Source organism: Pleurodeles waltl, chromosome 10 (genome assembly GCF_031143425.1).
Source record: "Pleurodeles waltl isolate 20211129_DDA chromosome 10, aPleWal1.hap1.20221129, whole genome shotgun sequence".
In the NCBI taxonomy this organism is placed as follows: domain Eukaryota; kingdom Metazoa; phylum Chordata; class Amphibia; order Caudata; family Salamandridae; genus Pleurodeles; species Pleurodeles waltl.
In genome coordinates, this window is record NC_090449.1 from 899826495 (window position 1) to 899842927 (window position 16433).

General features: G+C 44.2%; 1 protein-coding gene across 6 annotated transcripts in view; it reads right to left on the reverse strand.

The window, feature by feature from the left end:
• CDK6 (cyclin dependent kinase 6) overlaps positions 1 to 16433 on the reverse strand; it is a 609297-nt gene that overhangs the window by 510516 nt on the left and 82348 nt on the right. The gene's annotated exons all lie outside the window — the stretch shown is intronic.

A 16433-nucleotide genomic window follows, 5' to 3' on the forward strand; every position in this document is an offset into this window, starting at 1 on the left:
ACTGGAGATGCCGCGCAAGGACATGTAAACATCTGGTGTGTGGGTCATCCGCCCGCACGAGCCAGCCTTTCCGCACAGGTGCCTGGTCTTAGCCAGACACGATACATTCTGTAATTTATCTGGGCGATATGTTTTTTTCCAGCAAAGTGGGCAACAATACTCACAGCAGACAGGGGAAACCCACTTGCAAAAGCCACCACGACCTTGGAGAGCACGCCGTGCCCCGCTATACTTTCAGAATCACTCGACAGGCTTGCGCAATTAGTCTTTCACACCAGAGCAACTACATGGATATGCTTTTCAAAGACCTCCCTTCGGGTTGTTGGTGCAGAATGGGCATTTTAGAGCCTTAATAAGTAACAGAATTTCCTAAAAATGCACTCGGCAGAAACTATGATTAAACAAATCTCGTAATTATGAAGTGCAGGGGAGATTTGTCTGAGTAATACTGCTGTGCTTTTGCTTTCCCTTTTCTCTTCCAGGAAGAGGTGTGCAGTGAATATGTACATTCTCAATTCTCATTCGAAGTGCAAACGAAACCTTCTTAAATTAGTAATGATCGAAGAGGTTTTCACTAAATAACTTAAATCACACTCGTTTTTCAAACTATTTGTAAAGAATCAAATGAAATACCTACAGCATGGAGAAATGAGGAAGTGCAACAAGGTTAACATAAAAATGAAAGTAGCATGCACAGAAAGCTTCTCAAACTGCTCTGGCAGAACCATTAATTAAATTAATATCCTATTATCATTACGTAGCTTGTCACCAACAACATGGGGAAAACCAGATTGGATGGGAGAAAAATATTATCGTTCCAACAGATTTATATAGCGCCAGCGCAATCCTAATATGCCATTCATTCATTCATTTGCATGGGGACAAAGGTAAACCCTCTGCACACGCAACCATAATATTGGGCAGGAACAGGCAAAGAGACAGTCACTAGGTAGGCTGATGGAGCTACAATGAGACAATCTGCCACAGTGAGTCAGTGTACCCCCTGAGGATGGCCACTGCAAGGGAGAAAAGGGGCTCCCATGGGTGCCCCAGACACCCCCCTGCAGGCAGGAGCAGTCACTCACTGCTGCCCATCTGCTGGGCGATCTCTGCCTCATCCCTACTTTGTTAAGCAGGTGCTTCAAACAGCCAATCCGCTTTTCAAGAGCGCTGCTTCTGGTGCAGTCCCAAGTTCACGTCTGCCCTGGGGGCAGTACAGTGTCTGTAATATGGAACAATATTCATGCAGCACAAACAAGGAGAGTGCACCTGGATTTAATTACAGTAGTCTCATTCATAACTGGACTGATTTTGCAGTGAAAGTCAGTTGCAAAATTTGAATGAAGCAAATGCAGCTGCTGCAGAAGAACTGCTAATAGTAAATGGCACCTGGACATTTTTTAGGCCTGGATTGATAACACAGCTGTCTTCTTGATGCACTGTTACCAATACTTGAATACAAACACACTGGCCCTTGGCTCCCCCCAGCAGAGACACTCCTACCTTCACTGCAATGCACAAGAGACTATTTTTCATATTTAATTTCACTACAGCAGCCATATGTGCTTTAAATGCTGCCCATGCACAACCCTTACCGCCCAGGAGGCTGTACTCTCTTCATGTACAGCCAGCACTTCAAGAACCCCTGGTAGCTTAATTTCTCCTCTGCCGAATGGTTTCTTCACAAATGCCTGGTGCTTTCCCTAATCATTCTACAGGTTGCTGTCCCATGTAAAGCAGGATTACTTTAGAATCCATTCTAGAGTCATTGGATGATTATCAAACTACTGTAGAAGTCATTTTCACATCATCAGACATCATCAAGCTCTTGAAATCATCAGCAATGTTTAGAAACTTTAGCCTGATGATTTGAGATTGACTTGAAAATGATACCAGACTGAGTTATGCATTGCTTCTAGGCCGGGTTGGAGGGGCGGGCGTGCATCTCAGTAACCAGCATACAACGCAGCAGGAGGCCGCTCATCATCTCCTATGGCACCCGGAGGCGCATAAAAGTATCCTTGCGGTCCACTGCATGGGATACCAGACTGAATGATACATTGTTTTCAGGCCAGGCAGGGCACTTCAGTTAACAGCATACAACGTGGCAGGAGGCAGCTCATCATCACCTTTGGTGCCCGGAGGCACAAAAATATGCAGACTGAGTGATACATTGTTTCCAGGCTGGTCCGGGGGTGCCGTGCACTTCAGTAACCAGCATATAACGAGGCAGGAGGCAACTCATAGTCACCTTTGGCACCCGGAGAACACATAAAAGTAGTCTAGCGGCCCCGCTGCGCAGGATACCAGACTGAGTAATACATTGTTTCCAGGCCGGGCGGGCTGTGCACTTCAGTAACCAGCATACAATGCTGCAGGAGGCCGCTCATCATCACCTTTGGTGTCCGAAGGCACATAAAAGTAGTCTTGCAGGGCGTGCCCTGGCCTGTGCCCGGGCAAAGAACAGTCCAAGACGGGCCCGTCATAGACCACCATAGGCTGGGCTGGGCCATCTCCCCTGGCAGTAATTCCAAAGGTCCTGTGGATATTTAATTTTGTGGCTTTTTAAACAACTCATATGTTTTATTGTGAGAAAGGTTAACTGCAGCTCTAGGTCTAAAGTAGACCCTGCACCTTTTGATATTTTTGACCTGCTATGGGGAAGAGCAGAACAGCCCAATTGAAGCCCACACCTAGAACTACGATTAATGATTACTTACAAAGGACTGTAAGTGCAATCGATAAAGAGATTGAAACTGTGGAATGCTGTTTATCTTTGCCACTGACTACAGGATCAGAGTCCTTGTTGATTCCATCTGGGACACCCCAATTAATATTGACACTAATTTAATGGCATATGTTGCCTCTTCTGGTAATTCTGACTGTGCTTTAGGCCATTTAGCTACTAGACAAAATAAAGGGGTTGGAGGGGTGGAACCTATAGGTACTAGGGGGAATTTGGATAACTCGGGCACCTCAAAGTGGGCACAAAATACTGTGGGGGCAAAACCAACAAGTAAGAATGGAGGGAAAAGGAAGAGGGCTGGCAGTGAACAACTCAAAAAGGCAGTGCCATGACCATCCAGAGTAACTGTGTAGTACAAGTCCTGGTTTGACTCACCGCCTAAGCAATAAATCTACAGTACCCTTGTATAGTATGGTAGATCAGATATGTAAAGGGCTGATGACCCATATTATGAACATGCTGGGACCAATTCTAACCCGTTTAAAGAAATTATAAGACGTCCTAACAGATTTGAAGAATGCCTTACTGCCCCTTACTGCCAGATAACAATAATCAGGGTAGACTAGGGAGCACTACTGCTATTGTTGTGGCTCCCATTAGTCCACATGCTACCCAGAGGATTAAGACCGAAATTGGGAATCAAGGCACTACCTTGGATGCTGCAGGCTTCTCAGGTGTTAACTCAGGTGTCATCATGCATGCTAGTACAGATATCCAAAGGCCCTCTGCCACTGAAAACCCTCCTATCACGTCTTCCCTTGGAGGAACATCGGATGTTTAAGTCATTTTGTTAAACCTGAACATAGGGAAGAGACAAATGAATGTAGACAGTAACATGATGATCAATGTACCTCCTGCTCGTTGCTCTTGTGTGGCTATTATGGCCAATATCCCCTCTTTGTCACCGGGTGAAGTTCAGTCTGCATAACAATTAAGAAACAAGGGGCCAGATGTAGCAAAAAAACAAATTGCGAGTTGCAATTTGCGAGTCCTTCCGACTCGCAAATTGCAACTCGCAATTTGGTATGCAAAACGGTGTCTCAGACACCGTCTGCGAGTCGCTATGGGGTCGCAAAGACCCACCTCATTAATATTAATGAGGTGGGTCGCAAATTGCTGCCCCATAGCGACTATGGGCACTCGCTAACATGGAGGTCTGCTGTAGTCAGCAGACCTCCATGTTAGTGACTGCTTGTCAATAAAGCAGTTTTTTTTTTTTTTTTTTTAAGTGTAGCCCGTTTTCCGAGCTGCACTTAAAAAAAAATCCGAAACCTTTTGTTTCGGAATTTTTTCAGGGCAGGTAGTGGTCTCTTGGACCACTACCTGCCCTGAAAAAATATTTTTGGGTCCATTCACAAAGGGGAAGGGGTCCCATGGGGACCCCTTCCAATTTGCGAGTGGGTTACCATCCACTTCAAGTGGATGGTAACTGCGACTCCATTTGCGACCGCGTATTGCATACCACTCCGAGTCGCAAATAGGAAGGGAACACCCCTTCCTATTTGCGAGTCGGAAATGCATTTTGCGAGTCGGTCCCGACTCGCAAAATGCATTTCTGCATAGGAAACTCAGATTTGCGACTCGCAAACGGCAATTTTTGCCATTTGCGAGTCGCAAATTGTTTCCTACATCTGGCCCAAGGTCCTGCAAATGCATTGGCTGCAATCAAGGTCTATCTTCCCATTAGTGAAAGCTGACTCTATAATTATGACAAGAAGAATTAGTTGGATTGGACCAGTTAGGAAGACTTCAAGGGGGGTTGTGTAATCATAAATGTTAAACATCCCTGGGCTGCAAGGGAAATCTTATTCAAATCCTCAATGTTTAGTCTCAATCCTAGGAGTATAGCAGTTTTCCCCTTAGGATATTTCTATTGTCATTTGCATCCACTCCATAGGACATCAGCCCCTGTCACATTTATCTAACCCTAGCCGAATGATTATCAATCTGCTATTCCTAGGTCCAATAGATTTTTGGTTTTGAGTGAGTTACAAGACGTCGATTGACAGAATGGAAATGGGGCATCAGGTGGTCGGGTGCATGAAGATGATCCCTTACATGGCTCTTTCACCTTAATAAGGGGCAGAGTGTTAGCTCTGCTGTAACTTCCAGTAATATTAGCATAAAGCAATTATACACAGACATTGTACCCCCCAACTAGTATTAGGAACAGAAGTCGTAGGAACAGCTCATGATATTGATGTACTCGTCTTGCTAGAAACAGAGGAACATAAAGGGGCACATGTAATTATTTCATGGAAAATATTTGGGTTTAAAAATAAATTAGGTGCCTCTGAGTGGGTCAAAATTACTAGAACCTTGCACATTATATGCCTACAGGAAACATGGGATGTAAGTCCTTCCCATACTGGGGGGTTTCCTGACCATTTTTTCTCTGGCAGATCCTATGACACCAGGTCATCCAAAGGGTGGCCTCCAAACTTTAATTTCTAATTTGGCAAATATGATAGTTAAGACAAAGTTCTGTGCTGCTTCTTATTTCCAATTTGGGTGGCTGTCTTATTTTGCAAGACCTGGCCTGGTCCTTATAAATTATTATAATTATAATAATAATAATAATAATAATAATAATAATAATAATAATATCTTTGACTCCACACATAGGGGGTCATTACGACTTTGGCAGGCGGAAAAGGCTGTCTGCCGAAGTCCTGAAGGTCAGGTTGCTGCCAGTGCGGTCGCCTTCCCACAGGCCCCATCAAAAGTTTCCCACTGGGTCAGTGTGCGAAAATGGTGTTTCCGGCCGCTGGCCCAGCAGGAAGCAGCCTACAACATTGACGCCAGCTCATAATAGAGCCGGCGGCAATGCTGTAACGCGTAGGGTGCACCAGCACCCGTCACAAAGCAGACAGTGAACATCGTAATGGGGCTGACTGGGGGGCCCCTGCACTGCCCATGCCAGATGCCTGGGCAGTGCAGGGGCCCTCCTGTGCCCCCTGCACCCTGTCTTCACCAACAGTTACATGGCGGTGTTACCGCCATGTAACCGCTGGCAGAGAAGGGGGTCATAATCCCAAGGGCAACGCTGCTTGCAGTGCAACCCTGGCAGATTAGGACCACCAACACCGCCAGCCTCTCCTATGCAGGAAAACTGGCGGTCTGACTGCCACAGCGACCCTGGAGGTCTTAAGACTGCCAGGATCGTAATGAGGCCCATAGTGTGGTTGTTGAATCCCTAGAAGCAGATCAAGATATATTTCTAAAAGGTTGCCCCCCCAAATAGTTTTATTATATGAACAGGGACTTTAACACTCAGAAATGTACCTATGATGCCAAATTAGTATGTGATATAACTGATCATGCAGGCAATGGAGTTTCTCACTTTTTACATAGTGGATATGGTGGGTCACTAAATACTCATATCTTTAAATATGATGTGCCCTTATTAGAGACCATAGCTGGAATGGGCCAACCTCAAATTTCCTTGTTAATTGGTAGAAGAGCTAGTACGACAATTGATCATTTCCTGGTCTCTTATTGGAAAATACACAAAGGCTAAGTCTGGCTCATTATATCTATGCTTTGCTGACCTTAGCAACGCTTTCGATTTGGTGGATCATTCAATATTATGCCAAACTTTAGTCTTGCTAGGGGCACCAGTGAACATTGTTAGTTTTTTAGGCAAGTTTATACAGGAAACTGACCACTAAAGTGCGCTTTGGGCCCAATGGGGAATGCACTAGGTCCTTTAAAGTTAAGAAGGGAAGAAGAAAGGGCTGTGTCCCGGCCCCATTCATTTTCTCACTCTATATTAATGGGGTCGACGATGCCCTTAGAGCTCTGCAGGCCGATGCATCAATTGTCACTGGACGTCCAGTTCCTATATTACTTTACGTCAATGATGCTGTTATAATGTCTAGAACAGCCGTTGGCCTGCAGAGACTCATAAATGCTTACACTGCTTTTATGGAAGGAAGGAGACTGGTGATAAATACCACTAAAACTTTCGTTATGGTATGTGGGAGGAGGCCCCAGAAGAATCAAACTTTTTTTTAATTAAAAGTTCTCAAATTAAGAGGGTCCTATCTTTTAATTATTTGGGTGCATCAATTACAGTTTATGGGGTCCACATATACAAGGTGCTAGACTAAAAATGTGCAGGGTTTGAGAAGGTATTTTTAGATTCAGCTGAATTCTGCTGCGGTGAGAAACCATTCCTACAATTGCGACTTTCAGTGGGTGGACTGTTGCAGCTTGGCAGTGGTCTACATCAGTGACCCTACCTGAATTATGTTTCCTAATCAGATTCTGATTCCAACATTATGCACCATCTCCTGCTACTGGGCAAAGTCATTTGATCTTACGCCCCCAACAGATATTGTTCTCAGAGCTTGGGCAACACCCCAGTCACCACCCTTTCACTGTTGACTGTCGTACCTTGGGAAGCCAAAAGCTAGAACACTCTGAGCCTGGAAAAAAGTCCAGTGTACAAACTTCAGGTAAGGTGGCTAAAACGATGTCTTGGTAAACCTGGGAAGCATCTTTACCTTCACAGAGGGTGACGTTTCCTGGCTTTGTGGGTGAAGGGTGAATCTTCCCCTGCCTCTATTTTCAACACATAGAGGTATGGATACAAAGTACATCCCAGCGCTTTAAATAACTATACACCTTCTCACCCACCAATTACCAAACACTAGACCTTCAAAAGTCAAACATACTGACTTTACTGTTGCTTGCGATTGATAGTGCTTTCCCCATGAAAATAGTCTGTCTAAGTCAAGTATATCTGGGAGGGGTGGGGGAGGGGGGGTGCGAAATTCCCATAATTATTTTTTGGCTAATTACACAGAATTACAAAAAGATTGCACAAAATAGCAATTATGTGAAATGCAAATCCATCATTTTGTGCTATTTAGTAGGGTGAAATGTGTCAATTATTGGTGCAAGGACGCATTTACACAAATGCACAGTGAACAACAGCCACTCTTGTTCTGTTGTTCCCCTGTGTTTGCGGTACATTTTTAACACAAATTGCACGTTCAATGGTGCCTAATTTCGTGTAGCAAGCATAATGCAAAATTCCTAAAATTATAGTTAATTAAAGTGACGTGATTTAAATTTTGTCTACACTTCGTATAGATACATAAGACCTGGCCACAAGGATGAAAGGCAAAACAAAAAATATAGTCAAAAGATTGTGTTGGAGGAAAAGCTGGCTTCATGCAGTAAAGGTGAACTGCTATCACTCAGGATGTAGTGCTCTTTAAAGAGGTGCATCTTCAGCTCGCTCCTAAACTGAAGCATAGTTGGAATGGTTCTGGTGGCTCTAAGGATGTCATTCTGATACTGGTGGTTAAATGTAGCAGACCTGTACCATTATTTTTTTTTAATACTACTTCATGTCCAGTCTTATGATGTATTGACTGCAGGTGTGCAGAGAATAATTGGAGGTGGTGGGTATGTAGCCGTTCCTTTCTCCTCATCTGGCTACTCTATTCACATGTGTCCGGCACTTTCCCTGCTCCTCTTCCAGGCCACTCTCTCTCTGTTCAGAACACCGAGTGGTTTCCATCCTACAACACAGGACACTCCTTTTGCACATGGTGAATGCTTATCCTTGCTCCCCACCACGCCACTCCCTTTTCCGAACTGTCCAGCAGTTTTCTTTCTTCATCACTACTCTCTCTCTTCACACACGTTTATCAATTTTCCCTGTTCATCTGCTGGGCTGCGCTCCCCTTTTCACATTGGCTGGTGGTTTCCTTTCCTACACACAGAACGTAATGGGGGGATTCCTGCAAATAGCCTAAAGCACTGGCAATCACTCTCGGAAGCATTCCAAATATGTGTTGTTTTGCCCAATGTCCCACTCTAGGCAGAGGTCCACCTTATGCAAATCGGTAATGATCCTACTCCCCATGGGAAGTTGATCCCTAACTGCCAGGCAATGCCCCTTCTCGTGAGCTGCTCTCTTTGTAAAAGAAAAACAAAAAAAACAGCAAGCATTCGGGGCAGTTCCTCCATTACAGTGGAGGTGCGTCACCCCACCAACTAAAATGCCCCCTAAAAAATCAAATGGTAATAAAGGGAATTTTATTTTACCATTTTATTTTGCATCAATGTGACTGTCAGGACGGGGTGGGGCCTGCTGAGTGGCAGCAGCAGGGAGGAGTGGTGGGCTGCCTGTGCACTATTTTGAAGTGTGCATGTCACTTTGGCCGGCTGTTTTGCGATGGCCAGCGAGACATGCAAACTTTAAACCTCTCAAATCAGCTGTCTTAGACCAAGCACCGGTCTCTAGTGCCCTCAGGATCGCCGAGAGAGGCTGCTCCCTCCAGTCCTAGTGCTTCTCTCCTGCTGGTTAACAGCATGAAGGCAGTGCCAGGAGTGGTTAGGGGAGTTGGCTGGGACTGTGCTAGAGTCTCGATGAGAGAAGAGGACCGGAGCGAGGAGGAAGCGTTACCTGCATCCTAAGTGTCTTTTTATTTTATTATGCAGCATGCTTGTACCCAATTGCCTGTCCCACCATTCTCAGAGTTGCCAGCCGCCATTGCCAGCAGTTTACTATCTCCTTTGCTGGGCCGCTCTCTCCCGCTTAAGAATGCCCAACTATTTCCTTTCTTCTACACTGACCCTGTCTTCACATATGCTTCTCCCTGCCTTCTTTTGCTTCATGCCTACTTTCTTTCTCTTCACAGTGACTGGTGAAGGACTGTTGAGTTTCTTTCTTCTTCATCTTAGCACATTTAAGCTAGAGCTATTGGATTTGCCAATACTTGTTTCATGAACGGCACAGCTACTACATCAAGGAGGCACTGGTGACAGAGGTGTCTCTCAGGACCCTGCTGCTAATTGCCAAGAAAAGTCTTCTTTTGATTTTGTACCATCCGCTCAACCCTTCAGTGATATGTGACTAGCTGGCTGGTCAGGCACTGATGTGGCCCTTTCTAGATTTAACTAGGATAAATAGGAGCTATCAAGCTTCTCTCATGGCAGGCAACTAACCTATTCAGCCCTGCGTTTCTCTTGATTGTTGTACTTTGCTTGCCATCGTATATGCAGAAATATAAAGAGCAGAATGAAAAAAAAAAACCCACCAATTCTTTATAGATAATGAGAGGCGATATGAGAGGCTCAGAAGGCTTACTTGAGTGGTTAGATTTTCAGCTACCTGAAAGGTCACAGGGAAAGGAGTAGGCAGAAAATCCAGGACATGGAGGGGCGCATCTAGATCTAGGAGACAGCCTTGCCACATCAGGCCAGGAAGGTCTCCTGCATGATTTAGTACACACACAAACCCTGTTACGGCAGGAATTAACACAAGAAGCATAGGAATCCTGGAAGGCCACACGCACTGGTTGTGCACACCTAGAGCGGGGCCAGCTGCAGTACGATACCTGCAGCTGCGCAATGCCCAAAAAGCATCTGCACACTAGACACTGACTTTTAGCAACTTGTCTCTGTTTCTGCAAGGCTACTAATGTACTAATAGGCAACGTCTCAAAACCTTCAGTCACGGGGTGATGCCTAAAGGAACTAGCTATGTTTTAAATGTTTCTTGTTTGAGCATATATCCCCTAGACCACACCTTGCTCCCCAATCCTCCTTTTCCACCGGGACACATGGGACTGTGCCATCTTTCTTTGTGTGAATCATTTACCAATTCCTTTGAGGTGTTGGTAGCTGATCAATAGTTTGCAATTGCCGTTGCAAACGACTGATAAAAATCATTGTGACTCACAATTAGGAGATGTGGCTTTTCACATCCCCTCCTAAAGGCGGAAGCAAATCTTCTAAATTTGCGAATTAAAGTGTTTGTGATTGCAAATGGCTTTGTACATTGGGCCTTCAGTGACCTACTCACGTAGGTCATAGAGCAATATCCAATATGTAGAATGTTACCTACTTTAAACAAATTGTAATATATGTATTGACATTTTTTATTGAAGAGTGCAAAAGCAGCCAGGTGTAGTGGTGTGATGTACACAATACACTTTCCAGTCCTAAGGATTAGATGATTTGATGCTTTGGTAAAAGCAAGAAATTAGCAAGTATTTGTGAAGGTCTATTTTCGCAAAATATATTTGCTTTTGTAGCACAGAAGGTTAACTAAATTGTTCCTTTAAGTCCATGTGGCTTCCAGTTGCATCCGGACCATTTGAGCAGGGGTATTTGAATGTTATTTAAGCATTACAATTGAAAAAAATCCCCTGTTTTTATTTTAATCAATTTCATTTCCGCGCTGCAGGACCTTCTATGAGGTGGACTTATTCTACAGGACATGGCCGCTACGAAGCTTAGAGGAAGGTTACATTTGCAGAACCAAGTCAGCTGTACAGTTTGGTGGGTACACAGCTGGGAAACGAAGGAGTTCTGGCTTGGCCCTGCTTCACCCAAGAGGCTTCTATCAATGGTTAAGAACAACTGCTGAGCGAAGTCGAACAACGGCAGCCCGGCAGTGCATGGGCAGATGCAGAACAGGCAGTGGTAGTCCAGGTTACAGTGGCCTGCTTAATGCGGAGCACAGGCGATTAACATTTTGGTTCAGTGCAGACAGGCACTGCAAGTCCTGGGCTGTCTTCAGCTGCCTGTTTGCTGGTGACAATTAGGCGATGGCAAAATTATTTTTTTTCCAAACACCTGGTAAACGGATGGGAAACTGCTGGCAATTGAAAATGTTCTATTGTGTCAAGAATTTTAGATTCTATTAAGGACACGGAGATAAGGATTATGCTTTCTCTTTCATTTACTGACAACACAGCAGCCAATGAAAACAGTAAAAACTTTAAACTACAAATCCCATGAACACTACGCCATTCAATCATAGCGATTCCTTGTTGATATAAATAGCTTTAACACTAGAGTCCGTCCTCTTTCTTTGCTATAAACAACAAGATTAAGAGTCAATATAGAGCTTGCAGAACACCGGTCCGTCCACCACACTCCTGGAACGTTCCATCCGTTCGAAAGCCACTTCTTCTGGCTACCTCATCCATAGACCAGGCAAACTTCAATTTTGATCCAACATCTCAATTGGAGAAATTCAAGAAGCAGTATTATTCGCCCCTGCAGAAGGGGACAAGCAAAAACTAATATCCACATATATATATATATATATATATATATATATATATATATATATATTGTGATTGGGTCCTTTTATCTACTATTAATATACTATCTAACATTAACCTTTATTATTTGATAAACAATAGTTATATCATACAAAGCATGCATAGCATAAACCTGGGGGTAGTACCATCTGACCGTTGAAAGAACGGATCCAGAAACACATCAGAGCCATTAGGAACAATTACCCTAACTGCCCCATGGCTGCCCATTTCAATTTGGCACATGCAAGTTCAGAGGTCATGGGTATTAAATTCCATGGCATTACATGCATCACTAATGATGAGAGGGGCGGGGACATGGTCTCCAAGCTCAGAAGATGCAAAGCCAAATTACGTGCGGCTGACTGGGGTTTGAAAATGGACAGAGAATTGCATGTGTTTTTGTAACCCATACCCTGCATACATTTTCTGTGGTACTTCATCTATGGGTTGTCCCTTCATGCTTTTCCGCTGCTTATGTTGAATCATATATTATCTATTGTTACACCTTCCATGTGGGTCCAGTGAGTGTTAGCATGCTAACACTATGGCACTACCTGCCTCCTGGCTCTTCAGCTGCATCTTTGTCTTAAGTATATTTTTACGCACACTGGGCATTTGTGGTTTAGACTACTCCACATACTGCTGTCAAATTTTGCATTCTTTATTAACTTACTTCATGTTTTCAACTTGATACTGTATACCTTTGTATGAACCTTGGGTTCTATCCCAGTACATGTACTTCTGCACCGACTTTTCTGTTTACTTACTATCATTGTTCAATACTAGTGGACACTGTACGCCTTTGTGATGACTGTGTTGAGTTTACAATATCTATACCTATGCCAGGAGATGCCTGTCTACATACTGTTAACAATCAATATCACCTAACGGACGTAGTATGGTGGATTCTACTTAACATTACCTCGAATATCTAAATATAATTACGGTGTTTTACTTACCCTCCTGATCACTCCTCGTCTCCCTCCACCTCTAAACTTTTAAAGCTACTGCCCTACTTTACTGAGCATGTTCTCTACCTCTTGTGACAGGTGTTGGGTCTTGATGCCTGGGTACACTATGGATGTAAATAGCACATTTTTACACTAGCCACTTGTGCCTTTGTTCTTACCTCTCAGCCCCAGTTTTAGACTGCAGCTTTTCTTCTTTTACTGTTTTCATCCAGCATTCTTCATTCTGGCCCCCTATTGACGCACGTTGCCCTGCAGACTCCACTGCGATATTTAGGGTTTTCTTTTACTGTTTTTTTTTTTCTTTTACCATATTTCGTCAGACTTTCTAATAGAGACCAGTACAATCTAGTCTCTACTTGGACATTCGTTTTGACACCAATATGGCCCTATTGGTGCCCCCATCCAGTACTGTGCCTTCCCTTTACAACATCCCTCTCTGTCAATTTGCCATGTTCCAACATGGCTGCCACAATTTCTCCTCTAGCTTCCTCACTTGGCTTGTCCCTCTTCTATTTTTATGCTCTCTGGCTTCCCATCCGGCTTGTAGGTTGGACTCCATTTCCTCCATAGATGTGGTCGACATAGACCAGGTAAGCTACTTCACACTACCCAATGTTATTTGTGGACCATTTAGTCAGCCGGTTTAGACTTGTTGTGCTCTTAAAATCTAGTCACCCTCTCACTGCGCTGGGACTACTGCTACAGGTCTCAGGCACTTTCTGGCAGTACTCACCCACCGGCCCTATTGTTTAGTCTCTCCTTTCTCTCTCAGCTAGGAGTACATTATTTGCCAATGTGCTTTCATTTATGTGGCAGTACTATCCGCCCCTTTCTCACTACACTTGATTTCTCTGGACCTGTTCTGATGCCAGCCTTTTCTTTTTTCTTTTTTACTCTCTGCGCCATAGGAACGAGACTTATCACGGTCTTGGTCAGCAGGGTTTACCCTTCAACCTGTTCATTTTACTATTGAATGGCCTTACTTACTTCCCTACTTACTGTGTCGTCTCATAGGTGAGTTCCCGATCATGGTTTGGTCTCTTTTATACTCAACTTATCTCTTATTATGTGGGGCTTTTGACTTATAAACAAAATTTAAAAGAAAAAAAATAATAATAATTTTGTCAATTCCATTCTTTTAACGGAAGTTTAATTTTTTCCAAGCATGTCTGCATAAGGAGGTACTATTGTCCTGCCACTACCCCCTCATCCGCCTTTATTTTGTTTTTCTTTTAATACGTGGTATCCCACTAATTGGTCTTATCATGTTTGGGCTTTCTGAGCACATAATTCCCAATTTACCGGTGATGGTGTTATGGTTTACGCACTCTGTGACAGATATCAGGACACTGCTATATCATGGGCACAATCTATGAGGTGGCTCCCAATCAATCAGGGATTTGTAAAGCGCACTACTCACCTGTGAGGGTCTCAAGGTGCTGAAGAGGGGATGGGGGAGAAGACGGGGGGGGAGGTACTGCTACTGGCTCTTGCTAACTTACACAGGTTAATCTAGTTAGATTGCCTTATTTCAAAGTCACTTTGTGCAGATTTGCAGGGGCATATCAACACCCATCCTTCACTTTATTATGGACGCATGCCTTATTAAGTGAATTCACACGTGAAACCATTTTTCTATCATCCTCCATTTTGATTTATTGGACTGGGCAATTACATCTCTATGTATATTTTGCAGCCTTGAAAAAGTCACCTGTTGTGACGAAACACGTGTTGGCTGTGTATATGGAACTATGCACAACTGACTAGTTGGCTGTATTTACAGATTGATGCTCAACCAATCTCTTTCGATGCCCTTGGCTACTAATTAAAGGAATCCACTACAACCAACTCAACTGGAGGACATCTTTATTATGAACATTGTTTTGAGTGCTGCGGCTTCTGTGCTTAATAGCATAAACTTATGAAGGGTGGGATAATCCTTGCCTCCGTGTCCTTAATAGAATCTAAAATTCTTGATGCAATAGCTAGTAAATTGTTTATTCTATGGCCGGACTAGAGGCTTCGGAATATGCTAGTATTCACCACTTCAGATACTACAACAATAGATTTGTGATAAAATACGTTGAAGGTAGAATCATTTGACCAGTCTGCTGTTGCCATTATATCCTCCAATCTTGCTCCTGTTGAAAACGCTTTAGAAGCTATAGCTCCTCTGACAGAATGAGCTCTAAAGATGTTTACATCTATACCTGCTTATACCAATAACCATTTGACCCAACGAGCCAAAGTTGCTGCAGTGACTGGTCGAAAAGGCTTCTGCAAAGAAATTATTAATTGACCAAAAACATCCTCTCTGAATATAATCCTCATCAGCTTTTATACATTGAACAACACATAGCTTTTTATTATGTGGAAAAGACGGATATGAAATACACCTTGATGAAGTCTTAGTACTCCTAGTAATGGAAAAGGATACTCCTTCCGGAGTAAATCCAAAGCCCTGACATCAGAAATTCTTTTACAGGAGAGTAAGTACAGTAACATCGTAAGCTTTGCTGACAATTGTTTACAGGAGAGGTCTTCATTAGAAGGCCAACCTCTAAGAAATCAAAGAACAATATTAAAATCCCATAAAGATGAATATTTCGGTTGAGGGGGTTTTACCAGAAGAATGCCCCTGAGAATCTTACAAATTAAAGGATGTTCCCCCACCGGTCTACCCTGAACATGGGGATGACCAGCCGAAAGAGCAGAACGGCAATTATTAATTGCCCTGTAAGCCAAACCCTGTGAAGCTAAATCAGACAGAAAACGGACTATGACATGAATCTCTGACCCCAAGTGATCCAGACTCCTTTCACTGCACCAACATAACCACTTCCTCAGGGCTTTCTCATACCTTTTATGAGTGGAGGGAGCCCAAGATTGGGACAATCAATCAATCGGTGTACTTGTAGAGCACACTACCCACCCGTAAGGGTCTCAAGGCACTGAGGGGATGGGGGTGCTGCTACTGCTCGAATAGCCAGGATTTGAGGTGCTTCCTGAAAGTCAGCAGGGCTTCGGTCTGGCATAGGGGCAAAGAAAGGGTGTTCCAGGTCTTGGCGGCGAGGTGGGAGAAGGATCTGCCTCCGGTAGTCGCTCTTTGGATGCGGGGGACGGTGGGGAGAGCGAGGTCGGCTGAGCGGAGTTGGTGGGGCGGGTGTAGAAGGTGAGTCGTCTGTTGAGGTAGGCTGGACTGGTGTAGTGGAGGACCTTGTGTACGTGGGTGAGGAGCTTGAAGGTTATCCTTTTGTTGACTGAGAGCCAGTGTAGGTCTCTCAGATGGGGAGTGATGTGGCTGTGGCAGGGGGCATCGAGGATCAAGCGTGCAGAGGTGTTTTGTATGTGTTGCAGTCGTTTGAGGAGTTTGGCCGGGGCTCCTGCGTAGATGGCGTTTCCGTAGTCAAGTTTGCTGCTGACAAGGGCTTAGGAGACTGTTCTTCTTGTATCTGTGGAGATCCATCTGTAGATCTTGCAGAGCATGCGAAGGGTGTTGAAGCAGGATGAGGAGACGGCACTGTCTTGTTTCATCATGGAGAGTGTTGATTCGAGGATGATGCCCAGGTTGCGTGCGTGGTCAGTGGGTGTTGGGCTGCTCCCAGAGCGGTCGGCCACCAGGAGTCGACCCAGGCTGAGGGG